The sequence below is a fragment of the Rhipicephalus sanguineus genome, chromosome 1, assembly GCF_013339695.2.
Source record: "Rhipicephalus sanguineus isolate Rsan-2018 chromosome 1, BIME_Rsan_1.4, whole genome shotgun sequence".
NCBI lineage: Eukaryota > Metazoa > Arthropoda > Arachnida > Ixodida > Ixodidae > Rhipicephalus > Rhipicephalus sanguineus.
Window position 1 is genome coordinate 329,010,011 of NC_051176.1, and position 16,240 is coordinate 329,026,250.

Consider the following 16,240-nt stretch of genomic DNA (forward strand, 5'->3'; position numbering starts at 1 on the left):
TTGAGAGTCTGGAATACCTCGAAAGATTAAGTTATTGCGCCGGGAACGGTCCTCCTGTTCATTTAGGCGAGATTCCAAGTTCTCAAGGTGGTTATCAAACGACCTCACCGACGCCTCCACGCTATCAACAGCCTGCTCTAAGTGCTCGATAGAATTAGTTTTTGCCTCTAATTCATCAAGCCTCTCCTGTATCGTTGTAATTTGAGCTTCGATTTTCTTTTGGCTCGTCCTTATTTCTTTCACGTCGGTTGCTAACGTGTTCTGCACTTTGGCTGACTGAGTTGACTGGGCATGAAGGTCCTTAATGAGGTTAAATATGACTGTCATCTTTTCAGAGGGATCATCAGGCAATGAATCCATATCGAGCAAGGCCTTAGTACGCCTGTCAGGGCCCGGATTAGCTTCAATATCACCAGAAAGAAGTAACAGGAAAACCATAGAAAAACAAGCGCATGCAATGTCGGCAAGCACTTCCGGGCACGGAAGCAGAACCAAACACCGGTTATCACTTTTCTTAGCATACAGGGAGCATGGCTTACACACCTGTAAAAGGCAGAAGCGTGGAATTTGCAGCATGCTGTCTCGGTGCGTGCCTCCGTGCCCACTGAAGAAGCTGTTGCAGCGCCACCCACTTAAGTCCTGTGCTGGTAGTGACGTCATCGTAGAAAAAGGCCATGCGCAGATAGTTGGGGCGACGATGCTTGCATCAGAGCTTGATTTCTTTCCGCGCTGGAAGTCAGGAAGCTGGTAACCACGATTGCGGGGCGGAAACCGCCATGCTCGCGTGGAACACGGCGAAGCTTGCAGCGATGGCTGCAGCACCAGGAGCGAAGCCAGGTAAGCCTGTAAAAGGCAGAAGCGTAGAATTTGCAGCATGCTGTCTCGGTGCGTGCCTCCGTGCCCACTGAAGAAGCTGTTGCAGCGCCACCCACTTAAGTCCTGTGCTGGTAGTGACGTCATCGTAGAAAAAGGCCATGCGCAGATAGTTGGGGCGACGATGCTTGCATCAGAGCTTGATTTCTTTCCGTGCTGGAAGTCAGGAAGCTGGTAACCACGATTGCGGGGCGGAAACCGCCATGCTCGCGTGGAACACGGCGAAGCTTGCAGCGATGGCTGCAGCACCAGGAGCGAAGCCAGGTAAGCCTGTAAAAGGCAGAAGCGTGGAATTTGCAGCATGATGTCTCGGTGCGTGCCTCCGTGCCGTCGAACGCCTCGAGATGCGTTTTCTTTGCCATTATCAGTGTAGCTGAGAATATTGTGCGTTTTTGGAAATTGGCATGAACGAAAGCACTTTGCTGATCGCGGGCAATTGATCGCGATCACAACCGATCGGGATTGGGCTCGATCCGGATCAGGTGTACCTACACGGTCACTTTTAATTGCGATCAGCGATCTGCGCATCGATATCTGGCTCCCAGATCGCGATTTGACTGATGTCTGCGTCAAACTCGATCCGGATTAGCCTGGACCGAGCAGCAGCAATGATTGATGATCGCGATCAAGGCTTGAGGCTGTTGCTAGGGTTACGTCCAGACGTAACTGTAGTCACCGCTATCGTTACGTCCAGATTAAAGTCCCTAGATTTTTCCCTGTTCGCTTCTCTGGCAACAGACTTCAGCAACACCTGAGACAAAAAAGAAAAAGAAAAAAATTGCACCAGCAGCGAGGTTCGAACCAACGCCCTCGCAGTTCCGAGCACGACACGCTAGCCGCTGCGCCACTGGGGCCAGTCGGTTGGGTAGGTATTTGTATTGTCACGCTGGACGTCTAGACGTAACAACGGCTCGTACCGTTACGTCTAGACGTAACGCTAGACACTCCCGATCAGGCTATCTGGTCCGGGTCAACCTTGACTGCGATCAAAAGTGCCTGCGTGTCACCGGTATTACTTGCAATAGCTATTCTGCCCGCGCATGTGATTAAGTTTTAATATAGATGATGCTAAATATCTAGGGCACGTGCACTCAGAGTAATGAAAGTGTCCATGCTTCTATAAAAAAGAGCCGAGCAGGATCCTTAGACGCCAGGTGGTAATAAGAAATAATTGCAACTGCTAGTTACATCACATTGCTAGTGTTCAATATTTGGACATACAATGACAAGGATACGTCTAATGGTGAGTAGATAAAGAGAAGCGAAATGTTTTGAGAAGCAGCATGACTGCTTTCATTCATGTTGTCGCACGGGTGTATCAGTGGTGTGAATGCACCTGCAACTTTGTTTCTACAGTTGGTGGTTGGTAAAGGTGCACCTTTTTAGGACAAGTTTTCCTTTGGTCATGAGACTTTATAACTGGCTTAATGCAAAATGTGAAGTTAAATGCACCATCATTAGATTAGATGGTATATTTAACTTCTAGATGGGTGACACACTTCTATAGGCATGGAATACTTCATTTGGTTCAGTTCAGCCCAGCACTGTAACTTTCACCATTCCACGAATGCACCCCTTCAATTGCTACTGCACTTTCTTCTACCTACAACTGCCATTTGCAGACTAGAGCAGATGCACACAACCAACAACATTTGTAGCTGCAAATGCTTGTTCCTTTGTTATACTGAAATTGGTTTTTTTTTTTCATGTGTTGCTCTTGTACTTGACATCAAAACAACAGAAATGGGAATGTCACTTGTGTTGTTTGGTTTGTTTCTTGACTGAGAACCTGTGACCTTTGACTTGTGTTGCTTCATCCCTTCACCTTTGCTTTTGCGATGCTCTGTCGCAAAAGTGTACCTGCATGTCTGTTGCCGATTTCGCATATGCTGCTTTAATGGTTCACAAAGTGACACACATGAATGGTTTACTGTGTACTTTCAGCATTTTTTTTTACATTCACACAAATGGAAAAATGTAGTTGTTTTCAAATTGCAGCTACCCACCTACCAACAAAGCCACATATACCTGTACCCTCTAAACAAGGAAGCATGACATTTCAGTTAATAAGGCAAGGACCAATGTTAATGGAGTGTGGAAATTTTTTTCTCATCATGTCTCCTTTCTTGTTGATTTCTCTTGTCATAAACGCTTGCATCTTAGCTGTTCTCACTTCATGTGTGCTTACTGGTATGAAGTTTATTTTGTGCCATTGAGAGCTGTTTTCACTGAATTTCGCCTGTTTTAAGACAGTTGCTAATATTTTCCTGTGATAGCCAGCCCGAATGACAAGTAGGAAACCATGCAGGACATGTGGTTCTTTTCATTTGACACTGCAGTGAGCTTCGACAGCTTTTGGGAACCCGACAGCGGTGACTGCAATAATGATTTGTGTGCAGGAGGATCACCATTTGTTTTTGACTGCCTGCACGGGAAGGTAGGACGTAGTATATGATGTCACAAACACAGGGTGGTACGCATTCAAAGGTGTAATATGGGTCTCGCTAAAGAATGTTTAACCCTTTGAGGTACAAAGCATGAGTTGGCAGTAAGCGTTCCATCTTCGTCGTCTCTGTGTACCCTGTCCTCTTCGTGCTGCACCACCTTAATGAAAAATTTTGGCCACTGTTCAGCCGCACATTAAAAAACATGCCTGACAAGCAATTTTTGATCGGCAATGGGAAGGATATAATTAGAGAGCTCGTGCAGAAGTACAAGGAATCGATCGAAAAAAAAAAAAAAAAGATCGGACACAGTGTCACTGACAAAGTACTGCAGAGAAGCACCCTTTTAGTGCGAGGAGCGAGGTAAGGAGGCACGAAGGTTGCCCTAGTGCTACCTTAACTCAAGAGAGCACCAAGGAAGGCCTCAGTGAGGGAACCTTGGTAAGAAGCGTTATAGAATACACGGCAAGGCGTCCTGAAGCAGTTATGGCCTCCTCGCTGAGGCAAGGGGCATTTCAGAATACAGGCCTTACTTCAACATTAAAGGCTTGCTAATCTGAAACACTGACTTAGTTTTTATTGATAAAGTACTCAAGGACTTTTACTCGCCTTGGTTTCATGGCAGTATGTTATTAAGAGGGAAAAGAATGGTACAAATTGCTTTTTTTAACTTTGCACCAAAAACTATCAGTTCTTCAGTGTTCTCAAAACCATGTGGCCTGAATAGAAATTGCCACGAGCTCATAAATTATTTTGTTTTAGTGGTGTAACAAGTGATGCACTGCATGTAAATTCGTTTCCTGAAATTTTAGCCTTCATTGAAATACTGGCCACAGACAATTACGAGCACTTTTTAACAGAAGATGTACTTCAAAGACCCATAGGCAAGGCCATACTCGCCAATTATTTTCGGCAAAAGTTCTGTGGGAATAGAGACACACTTAAAAGATCCGTATTAACTTAAGGTCGGAGTGTCACCCAGGAAGTGCTTTGAAGCATGAGCTTCACGAGTAAACCCACAATCAACATTGGAACAGGTTGCCCATATCCAAATTTGCCGCGAAATGAGTGTTGCTGAGAAACGGTAATAAAGAATAAGTGTATTTATTGCATGACATATCTTGCACAGTGAGGTTATTTCAGAGTTTACTTTAATTACAGAATAACTGTTGCCATGCGAGTGTATGTATAATTCCTGATAGCCAGCACACTTTGCATTGTGTTCAGCTTAGCTTCAGGCACATGCAAGTGGGCATTGCATTAATAGACCGAAAAGCAGTCATTTCTCGTATATGGGTCATTTCTGAAGTTGATTTGACGTAAAAATTCAAGAAACATATTGATACCGATCTCCAGAATGATTAAATTCTGAAATAGACTTTTTCTTCCGTGGTTATGTTTCAGCACATGTTGACCGCATGGGGTGCCCCACGAAAAAAAAATGCTTGAGACCAGTCAATTCTGTGTATCTTACCCGAATAAATTGAGCGTTATTAATTACAATAAGTGACACAATGATGCGGGTGCCATTTGGCAAAGTCATAAAACTTCATTCCTCGTGAAGCACAAAATAAAGGCTAAACACGTTGACTTGATGCCTCGTAACGCTAAGTTGTGACGAGAGCAGAAATGCCCACATTAACTCCTTGTGCGGAGCTGATCCTCATGGTCAATTGCAGCTGTTCATTCTCAAATGGACTTGCTCGCTTTCAGCAAAGAGAACAGTTGTTTGCACAAGTAGGTACTTCTAAACGCTCAGTGAACCTAGCAGCCTGTCGACCTCACGCTAGGCCGCTAGCTAAAGGTCCGCGGCTGCGTGTTTGCGACCCTGCTTTTCGAATAAGAGTTTTTCACACACACACACACGAAAGCTCTGAAGTGACTATGGCGGGCAATTTCTTTCTAAGATCACCAGAGACATTTTGAAGTATTGCGGGACACAACACAAGCTGCATACACACATAATCGTTAACTACAGTCAGTAGAATAGGCGAATTATAAATAATCGTAAGATGTTGCCTGGTTAAGTGTGAAGACAGGGTACAATACCAGCTGGAAGAGATTTTTATGTTTCTGTCCAATCCCATTTGATAACAAAACTGCCATGTCGGCCTTGAGATAGGAAGTGACAAGGAGAGAGTTGTGGTTCTGACATTGTGCCGGGGGCCGCAGGTTGCCAACCCTTGACTTATAGCAACAAGCTAATAAGCTTGTCAAGTGTTTTAACAGTTACTAAATATCTTATCCAACTTGCAACTCCAGAACATCATGTCAGGTGTACAGTATTTGAGTGTTCGATATTTACTGTTCTACATAATTACTTTGTAAGGAAACAAAGATGTTGACAAGTGTTATGGTGATTGGCATCGATTTGCTCAGGAGAGATCACTGTTTCATACAGGCTTGTTGGTGTGGCATCTCTGAATGATATTGTGGTGTATATAAGATGGAGCACAAGCAAGGCACACACAAAACTACACTTCCAAAAAAATTTTGTTGGAAGTGTAAAGCTGTCTGCGTGTTCTCGTTATATGCCTTGCAGTATTATCGAAAGGAGACCACTACTTCTGCACATTAGTGACGAGAAAGCAGTGTTAGAGCAAATTTCAGGCACAATGTCCTCTTGTTTATAAATGTTCATTTTTATTTTTCCGTTCTGATTATTTAAGTTTTTCTTTGAACAGCATAGCAGCTTTCGACATGTGCCATAGGACCACTAAGGGTTCCAGTCGAAAGCCAGCGTCGTAGCTGCATGGACAGATCTTTTTTATTTAACTCGGAGGCCGTCTGCCTGCTACGACTAAAGGCTGCCGACTGTGACGTGTGTAGACTCATCACCCTATCCACATCAATAAAACTGGCTGAAAAGTGCTTTTGTCTGAACATTGTAACGGAACATTGTTTAATCGCAGTGCCTCATTTGTTTCATTAGTTTGTATTCAGGGTGCACTCGATTCTTTTTCCCATTGTTCTTTTTTCTTAATGAACATCTTGTTTCTTTGTGAAAACTGCATCCATATTTTCCTGTTCCGAGGCTGTGCCTCAGTCGAACAAGGTAATACTGCACAAACTTATCACAAGGTGTACTGTTGAATATTACAATGCTGTACTTTTCCATAGGACTTTCTGTGGGCATTAAAGTTGTTCTACACACACAGGAATTCGATATACCGTATTTATTCGAAAATAGGTCGGGCACGAATATAGGTCGACCCCTACTTATAGCACTCTACGAGAAATAAAAAAAAATATTCGAAAATAGGTCGACCCATGTTTTTTTTTTAGAAACAGGAAAATTGAAACATAGCACACCTTTATTTACAATTAACTTAGCGCCCTAGTCGCTGCCGGGAGTGTCATGTTCGTCAGATGTGCAAGGAAGGTTGTCGGATTCTTCGCAGGCATCCCAAATGACGTCGCTGCCATCGATTGCGTTGCAAATGCAGCACTTTTTAAAGCCAGTCACGATCATTTCCGCACGTCCTTCACCCACGTCGCAACTTCATTGAGGGAAGCCCTTCTCGCGGCGTCCCGTCGGTGTCATTGCAGCATCCTCCTTCAAGCCACTCTTTGTAACTCTTCGCCACCCGGTCCTTAATGTAGCCGGGACGTCATACCTAGCGGTATGACGACCAGGTCTGTTGGCCTTCTGCAGGGCCTCCTTGACGCCCGGAGCCTCAGTTCTTTTTCAAGAGCGTCATGCCTGCCAGTTGCTGGGCCGCGAAAAGCACGACGCCATCCATTGCACGCGAACAGTCGGTCCCGCTGCTTCCGCCAACCCCTAATCAACTTTTACGTCGAACTCACGCTGAGCGGCACAATTGCTGGAATTCTCGGCAAAAAGTATCACTTGACGCTTGAAGTCAGCTGTGCCGTTGTCAGATGGGAGGAGACGCGGTGCCCGGAGGCACTTTGTCCCAGAGTTCTACGATACTCATCAACCCATCATCATCCATACGTCTATCCCGGCACGACCTCCCCCCCGGGTTGAGGAGGGGAAGATTTGTTTCGGAAAGACGGTCCCTGCCCGGACAAGGGGGCTACCGCTCGGCGCAAAGCGCCAAACAGACGTAGCCAGTCTCACGGCCCCACGCCAGAGAGACTCGGCCATGGGGCTACAGTTTGGTGTGGCAACTTCAGTCGCCACACACAAAACAGACGTACCCAGGAAATACCGCGCGGCTGGAAGCCGGCGGGGTCCTACCCGGACGGGGGGGCCACAGTTCGGCTCGACGAGTCCAATCGTCGGGCGCTGAACTGCGACCGCATTGGGGCTACCGTTTGGCGCGGCAACCTTGGTCGCCGCACCCAAACTAGACGTACCCAGGAAGTACCGCGTGGTCGAAAGCCAGCGGTGTCCTACCCGGACAAGGGGGCCGCCGTCCGTCGCGGCGAACAGAGTCACCGAGCACAGAACGGAAACGACCGACATGGACCTCGTGGGTGGAGCCCAACAAGGCGACTGGATTACCCGGGCGCATGCAAAGCACGGGTAAGCAACAGCGGAGACCTCGACCGTCATCACCGCGGTGTAGCAACGGATGTCGCATGCACCCAGACCGGCTCGGGCTGTTGGTTCCGCAAACACAAGTGACCGGCACGCTAGGCCAGTTCGGTGTACCTTAAAAGGAGCCATCATTAAAAGGTGATGGTGATCTGCCCTCCTGACTCACTAAAGATCACTGCCGGACGGTGCCAGGTCTCGAGAAACTTCTTCACGCCCAGGCGCTGCCGTTCCCGGTGGAGGACAAACCAGATCTCCTTCCGCACTTTTGCAAGTACTTCATGAAGACCCGGCCGCCTCCCATCGAAAACGGCAGCGCACCGTGCCACCCAAACTTGGTAAGAGCACTCGACGAGAAGAAGCACGTACTGGTTAACCGCCTGCGCAGGCAGGGGATTCAAGAACCGAACGGTTTCGAATGGAACTCCGGGGTGGCCATACAAGCTAGCTTTGAAGGAGGGCTGCTGGGAGTGCACACTGAGAGAAGATGTGAACCAAATCCTCTCTACTATGCCACAAAACGGACACTTTCCTCTGGTAGGGATTTTTGTGAAGGGCCTGAATGTTATGGGCAGGCACCCTCTTGCCATGCGGTACATGAATGTAGCGCGCTTGGCGTCCAGAAAACTGGCAGTGATTAACTTCCAGTTAGGACTGTGGCGGGACAGGTCATATCTCACACAGTGGGCCGGGAGGTCCGGCGTGAGTAAGTCGACTAGATCATGGAGCTCGAGAGAATCTAGCTCTATCCCTGGGTTGGCGTCACGGAGACTAGCCAGAGTGGAGGCGGCCCCCGCATAGAAGGGTGAAGGAGTTCCCGGCTAGGGGGCTAGGGACTTCACGGCCTACCTAGGGAAATCACGGGTTCCAGCGCAAACATGGCGGAGCGGCTGCATTTCGCGGGGGCTTTGAAAAGGCGGTGTGCAGCTATTGCACAAATAACTTTTTTTTTCTTAGTTACTTAGTCGGAAAAGGCGAACGGGTACGGTTTTTATACCAGATTTTATGGTATATAATGTGCGTATGTAGCAGGAACTGTTTGAAGAACAGCAGGCGCGGCAGTTGAACGGCATAGGTGCGGTGCTTTTGGTCGCTTTGATCGCGAATATAGGTCGAGATTCTTTGGTCACGAATATAGGTCGATAGCTGATTATGGGCAACATTTTTGGGAAAAAAAGGTCGACCTATATTCGAATAAATACGGTACCTGTGTTCAGTTTATGTGGGCCTCACATTATAAAACTTTAAAGCTTGTACAAGTGCACGTGCACAACTTGAAGGAGCCCAGAGGGAGACAGGGAGCAACACCAGTGCTTAGTGCTAGTTCTTTCCTCTGTTTGCACTACTTTTTCTCAGGCACTATACTGTTGTTCATTTCACTTTATCTCTTGCCATTTTTTTTTCTTCCTTCTTTTTGTCAAGCAAGGGGGGCGCAAAAGTGAAGTTCATTGGACTTGTGCCGATGCTTGCTTGTGAAATACATACGTTAAAAGGTCAAGTGGGAGAACTCGTGAACATCGCCTGATACAAGAAAGTCCCAGCAGGGTTGGATATCTTGAAGACAGTTTTTGTATTTCTAACGCTACATGCAATGCTGATTCTCACCCTTGTATTCGTGCCTCTGAAACCTGCATGTTGTATTTTATTTTGTTATGAATAAGTGAACTAATAATCGTGCTTTCACTGAATTATCAAATGTTAGTGCTCTGTAAAGGGCACGGTATATAACATGAATTTCTTTTAGCATTAAAATGCACTGAAGACTTCTATGTAATGTGGTTCCCCACATTACGTGCAGCACTTTGGCTTTTTTTGTATTCCCAACTAATCTACATAAAAATTTCACATTTTCAGCAAAGTATGCCATAACCATCTAACACAAGTGCTTTTAGCTAGTCTTGATAAGCTATTCTATATGAGGTTCTGATGACATGTTTGTGGAAGAAACCACACTAAGCTATTGCACAATGCAAGGTTATAACTATTAATTTGAAAGCAGCACAGTGTTCGTACATCTCGGCTTAAATGATGAATAACCCGCGACGCCAACAGGCAGAAAAAAGAGTGCTCCACACTTGCCGCCATGTATTCGGGTTCGACCAGCAAGGACGGTTATCAACGCTCGACGCTGTCCGCGAAGCAGTGTTCGAGAAGCTTCGCGATTGTAGTAGATCGTTTTGGTAAGATAGCGCGCCGCACGTCAATATTCCAGCTTTGTCGAGAGATAACGCCGCCAACAGCGATATCGCTGGAAAGTTCGATAGCGCCTGTATAAAAGCCGACGCGCTTGACCGCTTGTCAGTTGATCGACGGTCGACGCTCTGTTCACCGCTATCAGTGTACTGCTGTAGTTTGACTTTCAGTTTCCTGGCCACAAGTTCGGCCAAATGAAGAGTTTCATCTCGGACCTGCTGACTGCTGCCTTCATCGATGTCATGACCCTGTGACAATATTTGAGCTGTCTACATTGCGCTTAACTTCCAAGCATAGGAGTTTCTAAGCCAATGAGGGTTTTCAGCGTAATTTTTATAACTACCACCACAATTTTAGCCGCTGCCGTCTTATCTAGACCGAGAACAACCCAACACCTTTGTAAAAGTCTTTATAGTGTACAAAGAAGCGTACTTACTCGAGATAGAAAAACGTTCTAGAAAAACAGTACTCACGTTGTCTACAATTTATTCAAAAAAAACTTTCTCGAAAAACATCACCAATGCTTTGCAATGTTTACAAGACACGTTTTCGCGACGGTTAAAGAGATACTGACCCAAAATCGGAAAATTTTACGAGAACTCGGTAAATGAAATCTCAGTGTGCGATTACGTCGAATAGATGTCGCCTCTGAGCAATTTTTTCAGCGGATAGTTGTATTTTCGGTGTCTCATCTTTCTACGTCGCATCCTTCTACGGTGCCTTAAACAATTCAAACAGATCGGCCGTGATGTGAGCACCGAGCAGTTATTCGCGCGTACTCTGTCGCTAGAAGAGTCGTCAGTATTCAACTTCAGTTTTCCAACTTCACCGAGCAGATATTCCATGCCCGCAGCACTTCTTACACTGTACGACAGCCGTTTGCGTTTCGTGCTATAGCCGTTCACTACGCAGTTAAACTGCTCGCCAAGTACAATTATCTTTTGCACAAGTAAGTCTCCGTTCCCGAAGCAAAGTGTGGGATTGGGCTAGTTGGTATTAAATTATTAAACTGCTCAGCGCAACAAATTTTACACGGTACACATAGAAAAGACGAGGACCAGCGCTTGTCGTCTTTTCTATGTGTACCGTGCCAAATTTTTGCGCTGAGCAGCCCGTTCCCGAGCCTGCGAGTGCAAAATATTCCGCACATCTTGTTCGATACCTCGTCGTAAAATCTCTCGAAAATCCACTGCTTTGAAGGCATAGCGACATCTGACAACTGATCGAATGTCAGTGTGATGCAACTCTCAGTCTTGGTAGCGTATATAGGTTGTCGGAGATCAGCAGACGACAAAGAAGAGGAATTGATAGTGGGCTGCTGTCTCCGCAGCTAGCGCCAAGAAGTCCGTGCACCACTATCATCATGTACTTTTTTCGTGTTCGATTGTCGCCATTAAAGGCATTTCGTGGCAGTCTCATGGATCCGTCTTTCTGATGGCGCTACGAATAGAAGGCCGACGTTCCGCAACATAGGTAATCACCTGCCTTTCGTTTTGCTGTTCTATTTCTGGCGGCTCCTCAAAACTGGGCACTGGGCTTTCGCGGGACGCCATGCGTTTTGGGGGGGATTTGCGCCTAAACCCCGAACATTTTGGCTTTGAAATGTGGGGTGGAAGTGCTGGGAACAAGCGCGGCACGGCACCGGGCGCGCGTTCCGACTTTCCACTGGGATCAAAACTTCTTGTCCCGCAACGACACGACGATAGTGCTTTACAATGTCGTTACTCTCAAAATGAACGTCACAGATCTTGCATTTCGCAGTAAGCTTTCTATCTTTGCGATCCGAAGCTTGAATGGCGTAGGGTCTTTTGGAGGTCCGAAGAAGTGTCGTGAAGCGGAGTCGTCGTTGCGGTAGCCGCTCTTGCAGCCCGGCGCAAAGCAAGTCGGCATACCGCACTGTGAATCTGTTCGCCCTCGTTACGCTTCGTACATCATGCACGTGTCTTCGTACAAGACGCTAAGCCTGGTCAAGAACAGTCGCAAAAATGACGAGCTAACAAAGCGCAGACGACGCTGTAACCCACGTGCGCTCGTACATCGGCGGCGCTAGAGTCACTGTATATGCTACCTTTAGGTAGCAGAGTAGCGCATAGGTCCGGCTAGCAACCACAGCTATGCGGTGAAGTCGCACTCCATTTTTGCAGGCGACATGCCTACCGCGTCGCTGATAAACATGTCTGGCGTGTCGAAGGCCGGCGATAAACATTGGCTGTCGATGACTAGTGTTAATTGAGTGATCATAATGATTTTTAAGGCGCAAAGCAGGACAAACACAAGAAAGGTCACGGGACGTTCCTGCTTTGCGCCTTAAAAATCATTATGAACGTTCACCAACTTGCCCAACAAAAAGTTCTCCTTAATTGAGTGAGCTGCAGCGGCGGCATCGAGAAATACAAAAATTGGCCCGAGCGTCAGCTACTCCGCAATGCATGGTTGCTAGCGGCGTTTGGAAAACAGATGCGCAACAATACCCGGGGTCCTAATTTTGCCGCCACACCGGGGAAACGGCGGGCCTCGCTGCTACTTACACAAAAAAAGAAGAAAAAAGAACGGTCTCGTGGTCAACCGAAATGCGCGCCTGCGGGAACAAAGACGTGCTTCACTGCAACACAGTGGTGACACGCGGGCAGCATGTCAGTTGCTTAGAATAACAGAGAGCTGAGCTAGTTGGTACGTATTCATTCTAAAAAGACAGGGCGTGCAAACACGGACACAAGAAAGAAGTCAGGACACAACAAACGCCGACTAACAACTGAAGAGACGCACAACATTGCGCAGATAAGTTTCCATGCCTTCTTTCTTTTCAGCCGTTGTGCATCTCTTCAGTTGTTAGTCGGTGTTTGTGGCGTCCTGACTTCTTTCTTGTGTCCGTGTTTGCACGCCCTGTCTGTTTAGAATGTAAGCTGCGGCTCGCAGCGTCAGCGCGTCATGATGCAACCATTTGCCCATTCTTCCTTGTAAAATAAAGAATTTAATAATGACCAGTGTGGTGGAATTCGCGATGTGTTCTGGGTGGAAAACATGATCATTGAAGTTTTCGAACCGATTTTTCGAAGTAGGCGTTGCAGGCAAGTACTCCGCCAGTAGTGAAAGCGCACAAATTGCTGGAGCAACCGCCATTCGGGGGTTCGCATAGACCACGAATGCCCTCAGACCGTCCTTTATTAATTCTTTATTTTCCCTGAAAGAATGGGTAAATCATGACGCGCTGACGTTGCCCGAAGCATGTGTTATGCTGCCTGCGTGTCACCGCTGTGATGCAGTGAAGCACGTCTTCTTTTCCACAGGCGCACTTTTTAGTCGACCACGATACAGTTGTTTTTGTTTTTTTCTTGCGTTGGCAGCAGCGTGGCTGGTGTGCTTCACCTGTCAGTCATTAGTATTGCTACATTGCATTGCCTTGTGGCTCCTTAGGGCCATCGTTTCCACGTATTTGCGGCGAAACCAGGATCGGGAATGGGCACATGGCACCCAATGTTTTCGAATTAACCGGGCTGGTACTGACTGCCGCTTTAATTATCCACTCAAGTTTACATTGCAAAATATGGGACCGCAGAAATCCTTTGAATTGAGCGGTATTTCGAAATAACCGAGTTCGAATTAATGAGGTTTTACTGTATTTCAGAATCTCCAGATTTTAATCATTCTGGAGATCGGTTTTCTTGAATTTTTACGTAAAATCAACTTCAGAAATGACCCATATATGAGATATGACAAATGCCTTTCAAATGGCAGCGTTAGCTTACATCTTGTTCACGCCTCCTCCTACCCCCCTACCCCCTTGTTCTTTTTTTCTTCTGTCCCAGCCCTTGCGGCACTAAATTGCCTGACTGCGGCCCCCTAGCTGAGGTGATCGTGAGACCCCTGCAATACAGGGACAGTTTCCAGGCCCAAAATGGCCCTTTACATATTGGGAGTCCTTATTTCGGAACCCTGCTGAACAAGGCTGCCACCCACACTTGTTGCACAAGATCCCTTTGCCCCGAGTAATTGAGTAGGGCTAATAGGACATGTTTACTAGTGAAAAAAAGACGTGGACGAGAAGAAGGAATACCGGGCAACGCTAGTGTCCTGTATTCCTTCTTCAGAGTCCTGTATTCTAGCGTTGTCCTGTATTCCTTCTTCTCGTCCACGTCTTTTTTTCGCTAGTAAACATGTCCTATTATTCACGTTACCAACTAGCCCCACTTTCCGCCTTAAATGAGTAGGGCTGCCTCCCATGCTTCTATGACATGGGTTATAGAGGTGGGAAGGATTTATCGGAGACTTCCCTACAGTGACGACACTGCCCATCAACTTTCGGGTCAAAGTGTTTTACTGCAGGACACAACAAGGTGCTGGTCTTCAGGTGTGACGCCCCATGTTGTAGGATGATGATGTGGAGCAGGAAGTCTGCTACATCGCCCACGCCGCTAGTTGCAAGTGAACAAAGAATGGCAACCACATCACATAGTCGGTGGCAATGGCGATCCATCTGTTTCCTGAGGCAGACATTAGAAATGGGCCATGCAAGTTGGGGGCCACACTATGAATTGGCTTTTGGTTCATTCAAAGACTGAAGATGGCCAGAAAATGGGAGCGTTGACTTTTTTTCGGCAATAACAAAGGTTGTGCAAGGTCATGTAATGATGCACCAACGGGTATATGCTTGACCAGTGCTTATATATGATACGTTCCTTCCATTAAAATTTCAGTTGTTAGACAGCACTTGTGTCGTGCACTTCCTTGTGTTTTCGTGTTCCTTTTTTTGCGCTGAACATGGCGAGTACGTTCTAACTAGCCCAATTTGCCACCTTACTTCTGACCAGTAGAACTGAAGATGTGCATGATCGTAGGTGCACAAAACTCTGAGGTGTCCTGCTGTTGGCAAATATTGAAGCCGAGAGAGAATAGTTGAACGAAAGTGTGCCAGAATTAAGCAAGAAGCAGAACTGTCGGGCAGTAAACTGAGACGAAGCAAGGTGCGATCACAGAGACAAAGAGACATGGGGAGAAAGCGGAAGTCGCTGAGTTGAAGTGGTCGATAATCTTCCACAGGGTTAGGTCATGGCACTGTTCTGCAGCAATGTCGACGAGTTCAGATATGGCAGGCACACAAATTGGTAACACTCATTGCAGTTTTTGGTAGGTCTACGGAATACCAAGAAAGGCAGTCGGCACATCAACGCAAGCGGCCAGACTTGCAGACTGTGTATGAGCATTCGTCATGAAGTCGTAAATCCTAATGCCCAAGGTGACCAGGAGGATGTTTGAAGAGAGACAGAGATGTTTATGTTGTGTTTTTCTCCACTGTATTTGTCTACAGTTTGTGCTTCTTGTATATCATAGATCCATATTAACTCGCCTAGTTTCCTGTTTTGTTGCCAGAAAGCATGTTGAACGGTCTGCCACACAAATGAGAACAAAATTTTTCTACACTCCAAACATGAGCCAGGCGCTCAATCTCTGAGATGGAATAATTCCACCCAGCTGCAAATAGAAGGCAGCTGGCAAGGACACAATCCTGACCATGTTGACATTAGGCGAGAATGACGTCTATGCTATGACCACTGGCATCGGTATAAAATCATTTCTGGGGTTTTACGCGACAAAAACACGATATTGTTATGAAGCACGCCGTAGTGGTGAGCGCCCGATATTTCGACGAGCTGGTGTTCTCAACATGCGCCTTCATCTCCATCAAAATGCGACCGCCGCGTTCACCATAAACAGAATAATTAAAATGACACTTCAAGCTTTGTCAACAAACACTCCTCTTGAAAGTCAGTCGCAACTCTGTTCCACCACCATAATGACATAAACAATCATACTAACCATCGCAACGTAGGTGGATGCGCCTCCAATATGCCAACACTGCAAACGAAATAATGAGAAATAGCACGGCACTCACCTCGACCGCGTTACTATACTCACGCTGTACAACCAGCAACTGCCCCTAAACAAACTTCACCTCACGAAACCGTTTGAGGCCATCGGCGTATGCCATCGCGCCGTGTGCCGTCCCGTGAGGTGTTGGCCGTGGTCGGTGCGCCGAAGCACGCGCCGAAGGCACTAGGGACGAGCGAAAATGTACACTCGAAGCGCAGAAGTCCCCAGACGTCCCAAGATTACTCGCGCTAGAGTCACTGGAAAAATTTCAGAGCATCGTATCTGTTTTCCGCGCGCCGCCGCCGACGCGATTGGCTTACTCGCATCACGTGACCTCTCGCCGCCATATCCCTTCCAA

General features: G+C 46.9%; 1 long non-coding RNA gene across 1 annotated transcript; it reads right to left on the reverse strand.

Moving 5' to 3' along the window:
- Window positions 1–728: 728 nt before the first annotated feature.
- On the reverse strand, window positions 729–16,005 carry LOC119379530 (uncharacterized). Its single transcript, XR_005181231.2, has 4 exons — window positions 15,928–16,005; window positions 15,829–15,867; window positions 933–1,143; window positions 729–843 (listed from the first exon to the last, which is right to left on the reverse strand). It is a non-coding gene; the product is annotated as an uncharacterized LOC119379530 (long non-coding RNA).
- Window positions 16,006–16,240: the final 235 nt, after the last annotated feature.